This window comes from Durio zibethinus, chromosome 6, assembly GCF_047325235.1.
Source record: "Durio zibethinus cultivar Kanyao isolate XHJ-2024 chromosome 6, ASM4732523v1, whole genome shotgun sequence".
Classification (NCBI taxonomy): Eukaryota; Viridiplantae; Streptophyta; class Magnoliopsida; order Malvales; family Malvaceae; genus Durio; species Durio zibethinus.
Window position 1 is genome coordinate 3,439,518 of NC_143167.1, and position 15,533 is coordinate 3,455,050.

Genomic DNA, 15,533 nt, shown 5'->3' on the forward strand with positions numbered 1-15,533 from the left:
GCCTTAATTTGTGTCCTCTGCATCGCGGTTTCCACGATTACGCTGCTTTACCGCATCTCCACCGTCCACTTGGTCGATTTAGATGACTAATTTTTTAAAAATTAAGGTTAATAGGAGCAATATTATTAAATTAATTACTAATTTATTCACAATATGCATGAAAAGTTTTTGAATGATTGAGATTTTTTTCTATAATTATTTAAGGGTTTATATTTTATTCGATTATAATGTATAAATTTTATATACTATGAATTAATTATATAATCTCATTAAAGAAATAAATTACATGATATCCCCTCATTAATATGTAATTTTATTAAAATATTAAATTTTATATATTTATTTTAAAAATAGATATTTGCTTATTAATGAAATGATCTCCTCTTATCATTTACAGATAAAATATAAAATCTGTGTATTAAATATAGACTAAGTATATAATTCTATGATATGGGAATGGCACTAAATATATTTAATAAAAAGCAACTACTTTTTTTTTTTTTATTAAAGTAAGCCAAAACTTATCTAAAATAAAAACTTTGAACCAAGACGAATTAGTTTTACCATACTATAGTGGCATGGCAATAATTATTTCTTGAAAATTTTGTTAATTGGCATAATTAATTATTTATACAAATATATAAAAATTAAAGTTTTTGAAAAAAATAAAATATTCGATATGAATGACTTATATTATTTACAAGTATATAATCTTAAAAAATTATCTTGTGTAATACAAGAAATGAATTTTATTTTATTTGATGCATTTTTAATTCAAAAATAAATTGATTATGTTTTTTTTTTATTATTTATCTTAAATTACTCTTAATTAAATTTCATATAAAAATAATACAACGTTGATTCCCATTATTAATAAACAAAATAATTTTAACTCTTTTTTCCTTTATAAATATTTAACTCTTGAATTACATTTATTAAAAATATATACACTTTCCAACTTATTAAAATATAATCTATTAGCTCTACCTTTTAAATTATGTATGCATATACATTTAATATGTGGATTTTAAAATTATTAATAGATGATCAAATAAATTTAAATTAAATTAAATTAAATTTATCAAAACAAATTAACTTCATTATTATTATTCTAATTTCAAAACTTCTCTCTTTGTTTTTTTCAAATACATTAAATACACATTATACTTAAAACTATTTATATTATCAAACATAAATTACTTTTATTTTTATTTTTATTTTATTTTCTTTCAATCAACTAATTATTCAAAAATTACATCCTTAGAGTGTTAGCAATTGCCTCAGAGCATTTAACAAATTCACACCATCCATTTCAAATGGGATTTGTCCCATGGACACACAAGCAATCCAACCTATAGGATTTCCTTTCCCCCTTCCCGTTCTTACTTCTATAGGCTTCCTTATAATAGGAAGATCCGCGAGGCGAAAAAGCATTTTCAATTTTCTTTGATTTCAAAAAAATATATATATTATCAATTATGTAAAAAAATAAAAAAGAAAACAAATATAGAAAGCCATCTATTAGAATCGAACCAATGATCATCGCATTTAACCTCTGAGCTAAGCGGGCTCAAATAATAGATTTATATGCATAGAATTCAACAAACTACGGAAGTTTCAATGTCATCGATGATTTTTGAACGAATGAAGGAATTGGACAGCTTTGATTTGATCATGATGGAAGGTGAGATTGCATCGGATCATTACTCTACTTTTTAATTACCCAGGCATTTGGGTGCCAGAACAGTTATGTCACTACCTCAATTACGGAAATTCGATTTTTTAGAAAGAATATTAATTCTTATTACTTTCCAATTTGACGGTTGTAAATTATTTGAAATCTCAAAATTACGGATTTGTCCTCTTTAAATCGCAGGGTGTGTTAAATGACGAGGAAACTAGGTTGGGTAAAAAAGGGTAATTTCGATAAAAGGAAAATTAAAATGAAAAGGAAAATAATATGAAGACCACATAGTTATGGATATAACCGTGATGTGATTTCGATGACACATGGGTAAAACTCATGCTTCTATCACAATAAAACACTTGCATAAAACTCATGCTGCTACCACACAATAACGTTACACAAAAAATTAGATTTAGATTTTACCCACTGATTTTTAATATCCCATTTCAATCTCTATTTTAATTTTTTTTATAAAACATAAAACCCATAGTATATACATATAAATAGGTTTAAATGTTACCTATTTCACAGCTTAACCAAATTTCAATAGCATCAACTTTTGCTTTAGGAATCTTTAAAAAATTACGTAATGATTTATTCAAAAATTTTTTTAAATGCTTAATAATTGCGTCTTAATCCTTATCAAATATATAAAAGAGTCACTAATGTTTCTCACACTCCTGTTTTTAAATGCGATAAATGAGTTAAAAGGAGCACTTTTACTAGAGAAGCTGGTTTTATAATTTTCTCATGTCCATATTTGGTTATTTATACACATTTACTAAGGTTAACTTAATCCATTAAAAAAAGTTTTACTTAAACATATTGTTAAAAGTTTTTTTTTTTTTACAAAATAGGTCGAAATATAGGGTAAGTGAAAGGTGTTGTAAATATTAATATTTAAATTTTAAATTTAATGGATATTTCTTAATTATAATTATATAAATTAATTGAATTAAATTTTAAATTAAAAAATTATATATTTACTAAGTTCAAATATTGATTAACCATTTGATCTAATTAAGATGTCTAATGGGTTTGAGACACTTATCAACTCTTTTTTATTAATGGAAAGAAATTTTGAACATATTTTCTCGATAAAAATATCGTGCATCAATGCATCAACGATTGAGTCAAATGTTTAAGAATAACAAACTCATTATTAAATGTAAATAATAATAATAATAATGTAATTTGATTTCATTCACAGAAATAATAATTCTTTCAAATATAAGGTTTGCAAGATTTCTTGGTTGGGATTTGAGATAGAGAAACCCAACAACGAGTAGGATTTGCCTTAGGTCCGAAGACTCTGCCAAAATAGTATTGTTGAACCTCAGTGCATAAACCTTCCAAACTATTAACCCACGTAAAGTTGGGCTTCCTTGTGAACTTTATAGTACTGTGGATCAAAATGAAATGTTTCCAGGTTGAATTATCTCTGGATCAATTAAAATGGGCTCACTAAAAAAAATAAAAACAAATGCCCTTTCTTTCATTAGTTTTTTTTTTTAATTAATTTGATTGAAGAAAATATTATATACATAAATTTTTTTGAATTTACGACTTTCAAATGTTCACAAAAATCTAATGTCAATTAATCCACAAATCAATCAATGAAAGTTAAAATTTTAATTTCGATAATTAATATTTAATTATGACAATCTCAAATAAATGTAAAAAATATTTTCCTTAATTGACACATAAAATTTTGTCTCTAATTCCCTTTTTTATAATTCAAACATACATAGTAATTGAACTATTGAAGGAGTGTCTTGCGACAATTCCTAATTATTACTATCATGATTTATTGGTTTACTTTCTAGTCCTAGATTCCAATGAGATCGGGCATTTGCTATTTGAATACAGTTGTTTCCAAGTGTACGATAAATAATGAAAATTTTCCCATAAAAGTCTATGATTTTGTCCCAAGTTGAAGCTAATTTGATCCTTACTGTCTTCATTTTCTTCCCTAGATTCTTCTCCTAATTATGAATAGGCCCCTTTGTTTTACCATTCCTGCCATTATTATTCCACTATATATAAAGTAGTAGTGAATTTTACATTTTTTTAATATGATTAAAGATGTTTTTTTGGTTTAGTCTCAATTTAATTTTATTTTTAAACGATCTTAAGAGTTTTTTTTTACATTATTTTACTATTATCATGCAGTAATAAAATTATATAAATTTTTTAAAATTATATTTATAATTAAATATTATTTTATATAATTAACTATTATATTATCGATTAATTTACAGTGATTATTTCATTTTCATGTATGACCCTAAGGAAAAGTAAGGTCAAGTACTTTCAACTCTTTTGCTTTTGTGGGTTCATCATAACCATAACTTAAGCATGGAAAAAGAGTGGAACATATTCAAAGTTAAGGCCCACCTTGCATGTAAAATCAATATTGTGGAGCTGGTCAGATTCCTCAATTAAATCTAATCCAATAACAAATAAGGTTTATGTTTAACTGCCAAAAAATTAGGATTGAATATAATATCTATATGGTATTTTCTTTAATTTTGATGTTCCAATATGAAATCTTTAAAAAATTAAAATTTAATGGAATTTATTAATTCAATTATTTTTAAAAAATAATATTAAAAAATTTTAAAATCTAAATCTAAAATTATAATCTTAAAATTTTATTCCTAATGACTCATTTGTTTAAAAATTTGTCAATGTTAATTGATCAATTTTAATTACATTTGAATTTCACTGTATTTTTTATGCAGTATGAATAAATTGATTATATCATCAATTAAATTTAATTATTAATTTTAATAAATTTTATTTTACATAAAATTTTTATTAAAATTATAATAATTTTTTTAATTATAATTATAATAATTATTATTATTATTTTAAATTTTGTCACGCAATAAAATGTAGCCTTGAAATGCTTTACTTTGGACTTGAATTAAGACTTAAGACGTGATTTGATTTGGGTTTTTTGACCCATTCAAAATGCAATTTAGGGGTTTTTCATGAACTAAAAATGAAAATGGACTGACTGTGACAGGGGATTGTCTGTGTCAATCTGACTTTATTAGTTGCACATTTTGTACGCAAGCACGATGACAAAATTAATTAATTTAGTCAAACCCAAAACATAAAGTCACTTGGACCACACCCAAACTTTCTTTTTCCACATGAAATTCATTTTTTTCCTGTAATTACTTTTAACTAATTAATCTCTATCACAAATGGTTAAGATTATGTTTTTGACAAAAATAAGATACTCCATTAGTTAAGATTATGTTTGATAAATCTTTTTATTTTCTATAAAAATAAATAAACAAGATTAAAAGTAAATAAATAACATAAATAGAAAACAAAAAAAAAACATTTATTGGCTCTACCTTTTTAAGTTATGTATGCATGTACATTTAATATGTGGATTTTAATAATATCAATAAATGATCATATAAACTAAAATTTAATTTATCAAATCAAATCAAATCGAATTAATTTCATTATTATTGTTATTTTATTTCAAAATCTCTCCTTTTTTTTTTTTGTCGAATACGTTAAAAACACATTATACATAGAACTATTTTTATTACTAAACATAAATTACTCTTAATTTTATTTTTAATTTTATTTCATTCAATTAATTATTTCAAAATTACATCTTTAAAATGTCATCAATTGCCCTCGATTTGCAACAGGTGACTATGAAAGTTCTAGTGTCATCAATGATTTTGAACGTAATGAAGGGAACGGGTCTTAAATTACACCTTTAGATCAAAGCATTGGACGGCTTTGATTTGATCGTGATAGAATGTGAGATTGCATAAGATCATACCCTTTTTTTTAACTGTTCAAAAATACGTATATTTGCAGCGCAAAAATGATTATGTCACTACTTTAATCATAGATATTCGGTTTTTGCAAAAACGATATTAATTTTTATTAATTTTTGATTTGACGATTCTAAGTTTAATTGAAATCTCAAAATCATGGCTTTGTCTGTTTAAAACAATGAGGTGTGTTGAATGATAAAAAAAATTGAGTTGGGTGGAGAAGGGTAATTTGGATAAAAGGAAATGGAAAACGAAAAAGAAAATAGTGCGGAGATCATGTACTTACGAATATAACAATAATTTGATTATGCATGACATGTGTGAATAGATTAAGATATCTAAAATTAGATATACGGAGTAATTATATAGCTTTTTATAAGAGTAGATTTTTTATGATATTAGATTTTAAATATTTTATCAACCACTTTCAATTCAATAATTAAATTTTTTTTTCACAAAAAAATGTTGAAACTTTTTTGTCTATCCATAAATGGTTTTATCCTAAAATAATTTTTTTTTAATAGTAGTAGTAATTTAATTTTCATAAATTCTTGTTTTGGTAGACAATATTTTTCTTGTAGTTATCTTTATCAAATACAATTATCAAAATCAAAATATTTATAATTTTCAACTCTTAATTCATCATTTTTTTCTAATACTGGCAGCGTAAAAGTTAGACTTATAATTATAATATTAGATGTTGCATTTCTTCAAAATCGGTAAAATAAAGTGATATACGTTTAAAAATTGGTGAAAGGATTTAAATAGATTATTAGTAGCACTGTGAAAGAGATGTTTCAACAAATCCAATTAAAATAAATTAGGTGAATTGCTTGTGATTTGATTTTTTTGTTTTTCTTTTAATTTCATTTTGTTCGTGCTTTTATTTTTTATTTTTTAATACAAAATAAAAAATTAAAATGATGAATAAATAACATAAAAATGAAAACACCGATCAACAAGATTTTTCTAAAAACTAAAGCTTATTATGATAGTTATTTGCATTATATGTTAACTTGCGTTCAACCAGCATTGCGTTGTGAAAGTAGAAATATTTATGTTTTAAAAAAATGTAATATATACAAAATGTAATAAGAATGCAAGTTGATTTACATTTTTTTTTTTTGCTAATGTATATGACCCTTTGTAATTTTTGTCTATAATAATACTATAAGTTGTAGGATATATATTCAATATGCATATAAAAAAATTTTTAGGCTAAGGTCAAGATTGATGGAATAGCAAACATAAATTAGGTTCAATATGTTTAAGAAGAAAAGTTATCATAGAATTATTTAAATCATTCGTCAATTGCTTAATAAATTAAGTAATTTTTATGTCCTCATTCTATATTTCAACACCTAAAATCTTTGCTACAAGACATCGGAGTGTCTTTTGACACCTTTCTCGTATCCAAAATATTTGTTAAAAAAAAATGAACCTTAAAACTATAACACAAAGTTAATTATAAAGCAATCGTCTAGACAAAGCTCATAACCAATGTCAACAACCCATTGATCCTTTTAACAATAAATCAATTCAACAATTTTTATCTTTAGGGTTTGAGTCTTAGTCAATCAAATGCATTATAACTATATTAACAACAAAGTCAATTCGATAATTTTTATTATTTAAAGCATTCAGAGATTCAATGTAATAAAATTTTTATCTTACCATAAAAGATCTAAACTTATTTAGATGGCATTAATAATTATCATAAAAAAACAGAGATAATTAATAAAAAAAATGCAGAAATAACACATGTTTAAAAATAAGTAATAACTGGATATGCTTGAGAATTTATCATTTAATGTCGTAAAAAGTGTAGAAAAGAAAGTCAACTTATAAATCAAATTTGACAAAAAAAAAAAAGCATAAATATTTAATAAAAAAAAATGCAAAATTTCACTTTACCAAACTCTACCAATAAAAATTTTTCTTGTAATTCAACCAATAAATGATTTTTATAACTAATAATTTTAAGAATGACAGTGAAAAAAAAAAAAAAAAACTCATATCCTTAATTAATATTTGAGTAAGTTTAATATATCAAGTTTAAGTTGTCTACATACCTAAAACAGAGAGAGCAAAGAACTTGGTTTAAAATTTTTAAAGCATAAGGAATGCTTAAAAAGACTTAAATTACAAAATATTTTGACTAACGAAGCAAACGAGAATTGTTTTAATATTTAAGCAAAATTAATATCGCAAACCTAAGCTATCACTGTGCTTAAATAAGGAATAACTGTACATGATTGAGAATTTACCTTTTATAATCATTAAAAGTTCCAAAAAGCGATAAATTCACCCAAGTTTAACAACAAATCAAATAAGACAACATAGTTCTACCAATGGTATAAATTTGACATAAAACATTTAAATTATCCACACACTAAAATAAGTAAAAGCTCAACAAATTTAAAACTTTGCTCTCTCTAAGCATTGAAATACTAAAAATATTTAAAATAATCATTTTTTTTTTGGGACAAACCATGAAAGTCAGCTTAGTTCTAATATTTAAACAAGTTTAACATCATAAATTTAAGCAATCTATATTCCTAAAAGAGCAACAAACAATTCTGGAAAGTTGATCGTGCTTGTCATGGTTGCCATCGTTTTGAAATGGATACTCCTTTGAAATATTGGTGTTTCTTTTTTCTTTGCTACATGAAACAGTGGAGATTCGTTTTTAACAGGAAGTATTGTCTATATATTTTTGTATGCTACTTTTTTTCCTACCAAAACCAACAAACTCTTTCCTGAAAAGTTAAATAAGCTAGAAATATAACTCATTCTTGCCACAGAAAAGTATTACATTATATAATAGAGAAGTAATATCGAAATGGTAAAGTTTTCTAAGCATCAGAAAGAAACAAAAGTAGTTACTCAGAAGCCACATCTAACTGGTTAACTGACACCCAAGCCTAACGGTAAATAAGAGAACGGAGTAACGGGCAGTAGTATAACCACTTCTCTAAACCAAACAGGAAAAAGCCACTGTGAATTACCTAGTCAAGCATTCATATCTTTAGATACGTTGGGGGCCAAGCATCCAAAAAGTTTATAACCAAAATGGATGATGATTCAGAGAACAGCACATCATCATCAGAACAAGTCTGGGATAGCCCTAACTCTAAAGTTTAAATATACTTAAAAAGAGTTTCAGATCAGTTGCTGGTAAAACCAAAAGCCTATAGTAAACATGGTCAAAAGGTCTCAGCAGAAGAACATAGAATCGGAGACATTCTTGTTCAACCACGGCAGTTGCGGAACAGGTATGGCTCCAGGAGCAGTCACCCCACCATGGCTTGAGGATGTCTCAGGAGCCTCATCAAACTTCAGGAAAGTCCCCAACTGCGAAGCTGCCAAATGCGCATACCAAATAGGAGCAACTGCAATCCAAAGATTAGAAACAAACACCTTTAAGAAATAGAAATACAGAATCAAGCAAAAAACGACAAACTATTATATGGAGATCAAGTGGGAAAATAATTAGGTAAACCAAATGAATTTGGCATTTGAGAAAAAGCATATCACAAACACTAGGGAAGCATCTCAACCAGAATACTTACCTACAGATATGGCAGTGGTACTTCTTTGATTCCTGCATTAGAAAGAGATTACAAGGAATGCAACCGTGACTACAACTTAAAACATTTGTGAAGTAATTACAACACATGATTATAAGCTTACGTATATGATAGAGAATGGACAAGTTCTTGCAGTTCGTCAGCTGAAAATCCGATTTCATCTAAGAGAACATGATAATGGGTAGGCCTTGTGGTTCCCTGAACAGCAAATACAAATTATACAAACAAACCAACGTTACAATAAAAGATGAAGGGCTATACCCATAAGACACAGCAAAAGCGTCGAGCACAGCTTGGATGAGGAAACCAACCACCGTAAGAGGAACTTCAATTTCAGTCGTGCATTTTCTTTCACAACAAAACATGCATGACAGCCTTAAAATACAAACAATGAATTCTGGATAGAGAAGGCAAGTACAAATGTAGTTGGCAATATCTTGACCAATTAAGTGAGACAAAATTGCAAAATCAACAACCATTAATCAACTGAAACAAAATTCTAGAAAAACTTACAATCATTCCGGCATGTGCACATAGATAAAAGTCATTGTTCTGTGGATGACAAACTGTGTTGTCTATCACGGTTCCTGCAAAACAATAAAAAAAGGATCGATTTTAACAACTATAACAGAGGTACCAGATGACACGCATCAAATAAGGAGTGAGCCTCACCAGGCAGAACATTATCTGGAGATCCCTGCTGGAAAAACCTTGTACGATGATTTTTTTGTGCTACGATGACCACAAACCTGGGGTTCCAATTCTCATCAAGAATCTTGCAAGCCTATAAAGTAGAAACGTTAACGAGAGATGTTTTATCCCAAGCACTATCATCTTAATGACTGATTTATAACTAGCACAATTTTCGTACCTATTTTGCATGAATAACTCAAATAGAAATGTACAATTTTCAGTTCCCATGATTGAAAGTCACTACTGCATACCTCAACAATTTGTTCCAGTTCAATGTTCAAAACTTGATTGAACTGTGACTCACTGACCCCGTCCCTGAGTTGAACCAAGAATAATGAGCAAGTAAGCATGCATAAGCATCTCAATAAAAGGTAAAAGAAACATCAGCACAATAACCACAAACTAGCTTACAAGAAGTATGTAAAGAGATATGATGGTTCATAAGAAGATAAAACAAAATTTGAAAAAGAAAATTGTCAAAAAAGGACATAAATGACGTAAAGATTAACCAAGTACCATAAAACCTGCAATAGCATGATAAAAATTCACAGCATTGTAACATAAAAAAAAAGTTTTGCATAGCAGGTATTAATTACATTCATAGAACCCAACTATACAAAACAGAAATGTAAATGTTAGTTAGGGCTTTTGGGGGGTGGGGGGGGGGGGGGATTCACAACATTTTAAGTCATATAGCCAGAGCAGAAAATGAGAATAATGGAAGAGGCTAAAAAATGAGAATGTTCTGAAGCATTTTAGACAGCAGGCAGAAAGGAACATGCTAGGTTGATTAAAAGTTCAAAGGACAACTTGTACATTCCGTAAGCAGCATGAAGAGACTGAGCAGATCAAATATACTTGAATATCAAGACAGCATTTCACATGTAAAACAGATGATTTAAAAGAATAAATACACCCATTAGTTAGAAGTTAGAAATCAATACAAATAGAGTTTGCAAAGCAGAGATGAAGCTGTGGCAATTAAGAAGCAGGAAAACCAAATTTTGCATCCCTGAGTTCCCTAAAAATGTATGATTTAGAATATTTTTGTTATATAGAATGAACGTGAGAAACAGCAAAATGTAAAATAAGAAACCTGAATATGATGATTTGAAGAGGCTTCTGTCGTGAGCTTCTAAAAAAGTCAAAGACAGCCTCCCTGATGTCAAAGAAAATACATTAGGTACACAAACTCGAAACATTATATTCCCAAAAATTAAAATACTACAGACATAAATGATTACCAGCAGAATAACATATTACACAACTTTCTTATTACAACCCACCGCCATTGACGCCCCAAGCAAGAAGAGAGAAACAATAATGAGGATATAAAAAATAAATTTTCAACAAATAACTTGTCCCTTTTATTGGCCAATACTTGTCCCCTCTTTAGTCAAATAACTTTAAGATTGAAACGTACCTCATAACACCTCCATCCACCCGGTCAGACACTCGTTTGAATAGTGAATCTATCATTTCAACCCGGGGTGACTGTGTCCGGACAGATGCCCTATAGCGGTAAATGGAGGGCCACTGCCTGGAGTTAACCACCTACAATTAAATACAGTTAAAAAATCTCACAAATTTTGAAGTATAGACAGACTGCCAAATCACATCTCTATAACTGCTTGCAATTTATGGAAACTCAAGAAACCCAATGATAAGGAATAAGATCATCCCTACCGCAGCTATTGACGGGACATCAGACTGCCCAGGAGAGCCATGTGACACATCCATACCAAGGATCATGGTTGGAACCCTTGAAACAACAGGGATCATAGAACTTGGAGTTGGAACCCTTGAAACAACAGGGAATGGACGTGGTTGTTGGATTGTTAACATTGAATTCAGTCCTCCAAGCTGCGAGCAGATTATGATATTAGCAGGTTTAATTATAAATAGAACAATAACCTTAATGGTTTAACTACAGAAGATTAGAACTGCAACCAGAGGAATGGCTTAAGTTAAAAAAAAAAGAAAAAAGAAATCGTTGGACAGAAGCAGACCTTTGCATTAATCTTGAGAAGCAGATTCGTAAGGTACTGATCAGTGAACTTAGTTGGAGCCATACACTGAGTGACTATGCCAGAGTCGGCAAGATTCTTTCGCTTCCATGGACCTTAGAAAATTCGTTGAACTTACTACGTAAGCAAAAGACTTCCAGGAAAACACGCATAGACAACGTATGAACAGATGAGTTTGTGCACACCATAAAGATCAGAATTTTTCCTGTTAGGCAGCACACAAAGAAGGAACCGTGGAGAGACATTACTTTCAGATTTCATCTCATCAAACATCTTATCCACTCTACCCACAGGAGAGAGACGTCCGTTCTCATTCTTCTCTGTGTACACACCAAATGGTCTATCTACATGCTGAAAAAGAGACATGGAAAAGAACTTAAGCCAACAAGTTGAATTCTATAACTTTGTATGTGCTGATTGACAATACCAATACAACCAAAACAAAAATTAGACAACAAACTTACCATTCCTTTCATTTCTCCGCATCTCATCAGATCCAACACAAGTCGACTTACATCACAACGTGGCCAGAAGTTAACAACACCCCAACTTTCAATCCTAGTTGGCTCCACAAATCTCTATGAAAGCATAACTGAACTGTTGAGAAACAAGAGATGAAACATATATAAGATAGAAGGCTGCAAAAGCAAAGAAGCTATAGACCTTATTGTTGAAATTCCATCGCCCATTCTTAGGCGCGAAAGCTTTACCATCGCCCGTTATTATCTGTCATCAAAAGATAACTCAATTAGCATGTACATCGAAAAGAAGGATCATTAAATTAACCCTCAACAACCAACATACACGTTCCATATATCAAAGAAAGAAACAAAATTCATCATTAACCTACCCCCGGAGGAGGCAGAATACGGCCTTCCACTCGGGTGAAATTAGAGCTGATAGAAACACCACATGAACGCAGCACTGGTTCAGCACCGTAATTACTGTTATGTAAAGCCTGCGCAAAAATATGCAACACTCATAAGTTATAGAACAAGTGAAATGCTGAGAGTCAGAAGTTTATAATAGACCTACAATAGACAAGAGCCTCATTCTTTCTTGAGGCTTCTGCCTTGATTTTTCGACCAGCGAAGCTCTTTGGAAAGTGGATAGCGCTTTTGTGTAGCGTTGCAACGACACCAAAGTGCACAGCTATGGCATTGCAACAGGTGCACAACAAATCATAGACAAGAATTAGTTGCTAAGCATATATCATGTAACAAAACAAAGCCACAATGCACTCATTCACCTCCAAAGGAATATATGTTGGCCGCTTTGGCTTGCCAACATTAATGCATGGCAAATCTGCAGAATAAGCCAACTGTATCTTGCGATGGGTGACAAAATATTCATAAACAGTAATCTCCACGGTCTCAGCTTCACCATTCTCATTCTTCGTACTTTTCTGCTTCCATGAGAACCTGCATCATGGACACAGCACACAACAAATAAGAAACAATAACTTTAAACTGAAGTATTACACAACAGGCAAGTAGGAAAAGCTCAAAGTTAAATAGTAGCCAATTTAGCACCAATCAAAGAAAAAGCACTATTGTGAGACCGGGAAATCATACATCTGATCTTTGCAGCAAAGGTCACTCAATCCGGTAATCTTGTACTCCAGATTGGATGGTCTGACTTCTACCCTCAGATTTTTAAGCACTCGTTTAGCCTATTCAGGGTTTCAAGCAATTGCGGTTTAGTAATTAATAATTGATGCAAAGAACTCAAATTCGCTTGGCAAAAAAATGTAGTTATTGATAACCTTGCTCCAGTCCAGGTACTGAGGATCTCTCATATTCTGATTCTCAAGTAAAAAATCCAATACTGGACCAGGTTGAAATATCACTGTAGTTGATACGTCTGAAACACAAAGAGAAATAGTAATTATACAAACAATACAAAGCACACAAATGCGTAAGTGCTGAGAGATGAGGTTCCAACCAATATTCAGGGAAAGGCCTCCTTGAGTAGCTCTGAAACTTGAATGGAATCCCCTGCAACCTAGGACACCACGGCCAATGTTTGTATAATTATTTTCATCATCTTGGAAAAAAGACTGGCGAACAAGTAGGCATCCCCTACGTAAGTGAACGTAATGTCAGAATAAATATAATATCCGGGATCAAAACCTAAAAGTGGAGAAAAGAATACTCAGGCACATATTTTAACTCACCGTTTTGCAGCATGCTGCCGTAAAATGATATCCAGCACCCTCAGGGCTTCTTGTGAGTTTCCTGATTCCTGTCCACGCAGAGCATTTTGAATGGCTTGCATGGGAATCTTTGCGGCAAAGCTAATCTCCACGTTAAATGTCTTTGGCGGGTGCATACGTCCTAATATCTTCCTTTCACGCTCTTTTTGGCTTTCATTGCCATCAGGGCTTGCACTCCTATTGTTTCCATACATACTTAAAAAATTAGAAACAATGAATGGGAGCAGTGTAAATACTGCAAATCAATCTAAAGTGCACGTCAACCTGTCGGATGTAACATCCTCAAGCACAACAGGAAACTCAAGCTTGGTACTTGGGAGAGGACCAACAGTAAATAAACTCTTCTCCCCATCATACGCAAAGTCCTTTCCAGCCAACCCACTGCTGTAGGTCTCATGCAACTTATCCATCACCTTTCTTCCAACACCCTTCCCAACCACTGGGCGACCATCTTCATAAGAAAGAGAAACCTGTTGAACCAAATTGCAAAAGAAGAAGAAACTTGCATCAATAATTTCTATTTACCAATGAGAAAAAAAGATAAGCAGAGCGAAGTAAGCAATTACATACACTGTAGTGGAAGAAATGCCCATCAACAGTTCCAACATTCACTTTGAAGTGATTTGTGAGAATAGATATCTTCTGCCCTTTAGATCCAAGACCTTTCCTGGCCATTGGGACACGTAAAACCTTCTTTGCAGGTTCATATTCTGCTTTGATTGGTGCCACATTGGGAGGCAGAGGCGGGGGAGGAGGAAGAGAGCCCGTTGCCCCGCTTCCCTCTTTCTCAGACGAGTCCATTTCCTAACCAAGAAAATTTTTCTTACGTGAAAGAAAATAAAAATACTAGTAAGCATTTAAGATTAGCTACAACAGAAATTCCACAAAAAGTAGGTACGTAACAGTATCATTTCATGCAGAAAAAGATTAACTATAACCATTTCATGCAGAAAAAAGTAATTCCCACTTTTAAGTTGATAAATTAGTTATTTTCAACAAAAAAGAAAAAATTAGTAGCAATTACCCTTGACATATCACAATCTTAAAACTCGTCAATCTATACAACTTAGTATCTAGTTCTCTTAAACTATATAGTGTCTGTTTATATGGTTTTATTTTATAGGATTGTTTTTTTTTTTTTTTTTTTGTTATTTGAAATATCCTAAGAGAAATCAACAAAAATATATCCATTTCCTTTTGAGAAATATAGACATAGAGATTAAGGGAATTTAGTGAATAAATAATGATTTAAAATTTAGATTGTGGATTTTTGTATTTGTGTCATTTAAATTTAATGTATTAATATTATATTTTATACGAAAATTACGTGCCACAATTAATATAGATGATAAAATATAAAATATATATTTTTAATTTTGTTAAATACATATATATATATAATTATTATTAAAATTATAAATTATATTTCTTTCATGTTTTTATTAGTATCCTATTTCGTATCCCTTTTATTCGTTTTGTGTTCGTGTTATATTTTTGCATGATGTA

General features: G+C 30.1%; 1 pseudogene; it reads right to left on the reverse strand.

The window, feature by feature from the left end:
* Positions 1-8,795: 8,795 nt before the first annotated feature.
* LOC111284157 (protein argonaute 4-like) lies at positions 8,796-14,828 on the reverse strand (annotated as a pseudogene).
* Positions 14,829-15,533: the final 705 nt, after the last annotated feature.